General features: G+C 46.8%; 1 long non-coding RNA gene across 1 annotated transcript; it reads right to left on the bottom strand.

Moving 5' to 3' along the window:
* Positions 1-2,989: 2,989 nt before the first annotated feature.
* On the bottom strand, positions 2,990-6,638 carry LOC147225208 (uncharacterized). The gene is made up of 3 exons (XR_015107398.1): positions 6,456-6,638; positions 5,132-5,412; positions 2,990-3,276 (listed from the first exon to the last, which is right to left on the bottom strand). It is a non-coding gene; the product is annotated as an uncharacterized LOC147225208 (long non-coding RNA).
* Between the last annotated feature and the right edge of the window lie 316 nt (positions 6,639-6,954).

Raw genomic sequence — 6,954 nt, 5'->3', positions numbered from 1 at the left:
GAATCACCCTCCATGAGCAAGTTCTCCATCTGGAGGTGCATCTACAGCCGAACGGATTTATGGTCGCGTTTTCTTGGGGTTAGTAAACAGGTCAGCGCCTGATGAGGTCATAAGGAAAAGCTTGAGAGTTTGCAGGGCAAGATTGGTATCTCAAAGGGCAATCATGGTGCCAACATAAAACCAATATATCAGCCATAAGAAAATCCAACGAGATACCACGGTGGCACAACGGATCGAAGGTCTCCCCCGATAAGACCTTCCTTCGTTCCACCCTGCAAACCGGTGGCTTTGCACGGTGACCGAGCGCTTAAAGAGCACCGTGGAGGGTCAGCAGAGAAGCTTCAGAATGATTAAGAACCGCCAGAAAAAATGCTGCATTCCATCTCAGCCACTGTGTAACCGCCATCCGGGCCTGTGACCTCTACCTTTCCAACCTTTCGATCTGCTGTTGAGAAGTTACGTTGACGACAACGACTCCATTGGAAGACATTTTACATGTATTCATTCAAATTTGCGATTACAGCCCGGACCTGGTTGATCACACCGACACATACAATTCACGCTCTCATGGACACGTCATATAGAAACATACAATTTTAAGATAATTCAAGAACCTCCTCCGTGTTTTTGGCCTGTGGGAGGAAACCGGAGAACTGCGGTGAAACCAGCGCAGATACGAGAACATGAAGACTCCGCACAGAAAGGCCTCCCGTCGTAGAGTGAAATACAACCGTTCGCCACCGTCGCCAAGCGCTCGCTCCTGGGTGAATGTTCGGTTTCCATAGATCATCTAAAAGAGTTTGGTCCAGACGTGCGTCACATAGAAGGTGTCACCAGACAATAGGGCTGTGATTTGGTGCGGTGTAAATAAAACCTGACTTGTTTGTCTTTTGTTTTCCACCTCATCTGTTCAAACTCTTCCACCTCTGCGTTTCTTCACCACATCCAGCAAACAGGCATTAACTTAAAGCTCTCTTCCCATATCTCCATCCGTGTCGCTGCAAATCAGATGATACGCATCCATCTCATCTCACTCCTGGCAGAGATGCTTAAAAAACGTCTCTGTTAGAGTCCCGCTCAGTAGCCAATAAGACATTTTCTCATAAAACATTTATTTATTGAGGATAACTGGAACTTCCTATCCCTCGCTGAAACCTGGCAGCGGACCTTGGAATATTTGTCCATAAGTTAACTCTGTCCTGCAGAGAGCGGCTCGGCCAGAACACCAAAGCTGCCCGGCTGCAGTGGAGAGATCTCCCGGTGGTTCTGGACTGGTTCTTACTCACAGACTTCCTACCCCGCCGAAATTTTGGTATTCACCAATTTCCTATCTTCTTTTATTACATTTTAAAAAGTTTTATTTATCGTTGACGTCCCGCTTCATGTTGATGATGGCCTTCCCAGCACAGAGCACGTGTACGTTCCAGGGCCTGCTTCAGCTTTAGTTCTACCGTCTTTTCCAAATCAAAAACCCTTCTCAGCTGTTATAAATGCATCGGTGTTTTGCAGTGAGGCTGATCTGCTGCACAAACGATCGTCCTGCGGCAGCATCATCCGGCTGTGCACAGATTCTGCCGATCTCGATGCACCGTCAATCTGGGATTGCGTTTGGACCAATGTTGGTTTGGACCCTTGGCCACTTCCAGGGCGTTGACCCAGCCATCGGTCTTTTCGCTGTCCAAGGTTCCTTTCTTGTGGGCGGACAACGTTGGAGATATCCGATGAAACGTCCGTCAGCGGGTAAGCATCTCTTCTTTGAGCCCGACCTACAAACAACCCTTGCTCTCTAACATGTATTCTTATGATGATGAACCCTGTTGGTTCAAGGAAGAGAAAAATTCTTGCTGTAGTCAGAACTGGTATTGAGGTTAATCACTGAAACAAGATCATTGTCATTGCGCGAAAGGTGGCGCTCACCCTGGGTCGATCACAGAGCCGCATATAGACATGCACCATTCATTCTCTGCTCCGACACTCAATATTCAAACTCAAATAACATATTTATACTTCTCAGGTTTTTGTGCTGTTAAATCTCTGCCCTCCTTTCACCCCAGTACCGATAGATTGTATCTGCGTGCGCTTTATACTTTATAGTTTAATGTTTATTGTTTGTTTATTGTGCACTTTACTGTTAATGCGCACTCTATTATTATTTCGTTCATCTCAAGTGACTGTGGGAAAGTGAGAAACGTCTTTTCGATCCCTCTGGTTGTCCGTTACGTGTGGAGAAACTGACAATAAAGCTGACTTTGACTTTGACAAGAGAGCGAATGCTTGTATGTCTATAAGGCATTCTTGTCGAAATCTTCTTGTTGTGGCAACCGGACTCGGGTCAAACCCTGGCAGTTATATTGGGAAACTCCCCGCCGGTCATTAGAACTGAAGAAGCCTCTGGGATGAGGGCTGAAACGTCTTCAAGTGAGGAAATATAGTCCAGTTGCCACGGCAAGAAGATTTCGACAAAACTCCACCATGACCTGGATGACTGAGAACCTCCACAGACATCTATACGGCAACCGTTCATCCTCATCTTCTCAATTCGTACAATCGTAGACGTACAACCACCGCTTCGGCGAGTCGGTGAAAACAGCCTTCTCTTTGCAGGTCCAGTCACCGTTGGCCGTGGGCGATTTTACGATCCACCACAAAATCAACGGGGGGTTCGTTTTGCAGAATCATCGTGAGTCACTGACGTTTATATGACAGCCGCGATGATTCCTTACAGGAATAATTCTCGTGAGCCGGACGGAGTGGTGAATGTGGAACGATATGAGTAGAATGTTGGCTGCGATAGAATAATTGCCGAAAGCAAGAGCACGAAAAAAGGGAAACGATAAGCCGTGGTGTAATTAGAAGCATAATGGAGCCATGCAACAGAGAAACAGGGCTTTTAAAGCGCTCCGAAGAACCTATAACTTTTTAACTCAACAAATTATAGGCAAGCTCAGGCGGTAATAAGGACAATAAGCAGGCAGGGAAGGGGGTGAAAGTGTCTCCACAGAGGTTCATGGCCCCAGAGATATGTTCTACCAGGGCAGGGAGGCAAACAGAAGAAGGAAAACAGGGAGGCACGGAGCAGAAGCGAGGAGGCAAAAGTATGATCGAGCACGTGAGGGAAAGATGTCTGTCTTTCTCCTCTAGCAACACTTGCAAACGTATTTTTCGAGATGTCTTTGTACCGGAAAGGCAACGCATACCTCACGCCCCGAGCGCCGTTTCCACGCCGTTCCCTCCGTCCAGAGCTGTGACATCATGCCCTGCTCACGTACCTGCTTCCTTCACGACAAAACAAAAAAACAAAAAACAAATCATGGTTTCAACCTCAGATGATTTTGTGCAATTCCAAACTGTTACCGTTTTATAGAAACATTGTTGCTATATCATGCCCTCCTCCATCGCAGTGCAGATCCAGGCCTCCCACTCTTCTCCCTGCCACTGACACACACACACACACACACACTTGTCCCATGGTAACGTGTCACTGAATTTGCTCCCGCCGCCAGATCCAATCATTTTTACCCCCCGGCGTTTTCAAATGCATGTAAATCTTTGCAACATCTCTTGATTCGCGGCTTTCCCCTGAAATAGCTTTATGAAATCATACTCCGAAAACAAGGTACGATAAAAATAAATACCTCAAAGCACCAAGTGTTGGCGTTTGCCCCTCGCAGACTTGGCCGGGGTCTTGATTATCGTGATTATTCCAGCTCGCCATTGAAAGGCGAGGGCAAAAATCCACCGCTACTCTTGATCGAACTGCAAATGTCCATTCATTCATTCATTCATTCATTCATTCATTCAATCATACAATCATTCATTCATTCATCTGTATTGCTAATCCGGACCTCAGGGTCATTCCTTCATAGCCCTACACCTTCATTCACATGCATACAGAGACAAACAGCCATTCATCCTCTCTTGTTCTCCTCTTCTTCAGTTCTGTCTGAAGAAGCCTCTCGGATGAAGGGCAAAACGTCTCCAATGAAAGAAATTCAAGTCCAGTTGCTGCGACAAGAAGGTTGCAAGGAGAATTCACCTGGATTGACCTGGATGACCGAGAACCTCCGCAGACCATTCATCCTCTCATTCACCAATCATGTAGAGATGTAACACTATTCATCCTCTCATTTTCACAAATATAGAGACAGAACCATTCACTCTCTCATTCACTCATCATATAGTTCTACTACCTCAGTGGTTGAACAAACTTCCGGAAGCAACAAGACTAGCATCATCTCTCTCAACCTTCAAGAAACAGGTAAAAACTTTTCTCTTTCAGGACTATTTACTGCGCTGATGCTTGAGCTGCCCCAGATCAGGTTAGGCACCAAGTTAGGCTATGCAGTGTGTGTGTGTGTGTGTACGTATGTGTAAGTTTTTGTCTTTAAAAAAAAACAAAACTAACCCCAGCTTACTGCTCTGTATATATCCTGTGCATCTTGTATTTGCAAGTGTTATTTGCAGTGCTTATGTCCTCTATTGTAAGTCGCTTTGGATAAAAGCGTCTGCCAAATGTAATGTAATGTAATCTAGAACCCATTCATCCTCTCATTCACATCTATAGATTTTGAACCTCTGAACCTCTCGGGTGTTTGGACTGTGGGCGGAACCCGGAGAACCCCGAGGAACCCCACGCAGACACGGGGAGAACATGGCGCCTGCAGGCTCCTTGTCAGAATCCAGCCAGGGACCTGCTGAGGAGGAAGCACTGATCGCCGCTCCACGGTTTGTGCGCCGTGATGACATTCCACACACGTGCCGACAATTTTAATAAGTATTTTTGTTTGTGATAACGTTTATTCCTCTTCTCTGGTTCACTTTGAGGTTATTGTTCTTATTATTGGCGTGTTGGTTTTTGTTTTACTTCAGCTGTGGCAGCAATCCCCTCCGCTCTGATTCCTCCTGAGCTGCTCGCAGATAATATTACACTTACTTCATGGAAGGGAGACGGGCCAGAGAGAACCTGGATAGAGGGGCTTATTTTCATTAAAAACAAACATTCAAAATACCTTCTCACGCACACACACACACAAACACGAGCAAGAAAGCAGTCACGCCCACCCACCCACGCACATACACACACACACACACACACACACACATACACACACACACATGCGTGCATGCACACCTTAAGCCGAGCCAATGCTGGCATTTCTCCCCTCCGTCGTTGGACGCCTCGTTCCTCAGCTCCAGCAAACGAGAAGCACATGTTCCTCTCTGCTCTGCTTCTGCAGAAGACGGCTCGCCGCTCTTTCCACGGCATGGGACATGACGGCGTTCGCAACGATTGATCGGTGGACACTTTTCTCGATCAATCAGAGGGTTTTGTCTTAGGCGCCGGGACGATCATGAGCATGGACCCCTCTTCCCGTTCCGAGGGGACGCCGGGTGTCCTCACAACCTGAAGACCTGCAGACAAAACAGCTCGTTTTTCCCCAAACGGTTGCATATCGAGGCCTGAACGCGCAATTCACCGGACGGTTGACCATCGTATGGAGCCGGACTGACGCACTGAGGGGAATGCAGCGGGTTCACCGACCACTGGAAAACGTGGACAGTAAATTGTGTTGTTGTGTTTTGAGAAAAAAAAAGGGCTGAAATGAAGCTTCACTGAAAATAGTTGAACAGATCAGTGTGTGTGTGTGTGTGTGTGCGTGTATGTGTTGGGTCAGTTTGGAAACCAACAACTGCCACCTCACGTCTGGCCGCATATATTATCATAACTCAAAGGGATTCATGATAAACCAGTTGGTTTAAGCCAGATGTTGTTTCCAAAGTGTGTGTGAGTGTGTGTGTGTGTGTGGGGGGGGGGGGTCATGATGCATTTAGGAGACAAGAATTGAAGCTGAACAAATACTGGATTGGTTAAGAACATCACACAGACAGGCATGGGTGGTTGTGGTTAGTTAGCATTTAGTTAGCTAAGAGAAACCATTGTTCTACTGGGTTTTACTACATATCCTGTTTTCCAGACACACATGTTGGACCTTCTCTGTGGGCTCAGAGACATCGGGCATCTTGAACAGCAACAGTCTGAAATATTTGTGAAAATATTTGTCCAATCCAAGAAATACAAGAAACAAGAACGACACATTAGCGCAGCGGTTAGCATAGTCGAAAACCTTTTTATGGCATGTGAATGGGAAGGTTGCGTGTCTATATTTGTGTTGTCTCTTGATGTTAGCTGATATTGTGTGAGATTAGCAAAAACAAACAGTATATTTTCTTGTCAGACCGGATCAAACCCTGCGCTAATAATACATACAGTGTATTTGTTGTTGATTATTTACGAGCAGAATGGTTGTCATCTGAAAATTCCCCGCAGGAGGTCTCGAGCTATATTCCGAGCGGCGTGGCTCACGAGGTCCGGCGGCCACGGTTACAAGGGTGCTAAATCCATCCCCCCCCCTCCATCATGTCAGTGCAAGCGACATACGGTGAGGTCCACATACCATCTCACCCACGGGTGCAGGACCAGAGGACGTCCGTCTGCTCCTCAAGTCCAACCCGAGGAGGTCACCAGCGTCTCATCCGTCGTCACACAATCCGATCGGCAGATATTCACTCTTGACGCTCAGACGTGAAGAGTCTGTTTGTTTGTTTTTTGAAAGGAAGTGAACATCTGTTTTTCTGTTTTACAAACACACGCACACACACACACACACACACACACACACACACACACGGGGTAACAGAAACACAGGACGGAAATAACTCTCCGCTGTAAATTACTGCAAGTGACAGTAGAGACCCTCACCCCAAACTGAAAGCAGGTCAGTAGCTATACATTAGATACATAATCTGGGGGAGGAAGGAAGGTTGGTGGTTGAATTCCCACCTCCTCCTGTCTGAATGTCGTCAGGCGAGACATTGAACCCCCTCCTAATGGCCTGGCCATCTGCCGCCGTCAGTGTGTGTGTGTGTGTGTGTGCGTGAATGTCTGAATGCTAT

The sequence above is a fragment of the Fistularia commersonii genome, chromosome 17 (assembly GCF_037954325.1).
Source record: "Fistularia commersonii isolate RoL2024-O1a breed Wild chromosome 17, RoL_Fcom_v1.0, whole genome shotgun sequence".
Classification (NCBI taxonomy): Eukaryota; Metazoa; Chordata; class Actinopteri; order Syngnathiformes; family Fistulariidae; genus Fistularia; species Fistularia commersonii.
The sequence above is the reverse complement of the archived record's forward strand: the minus strand, read 5'-3'. Positions and strand labels throughout refer to the sequence as shown.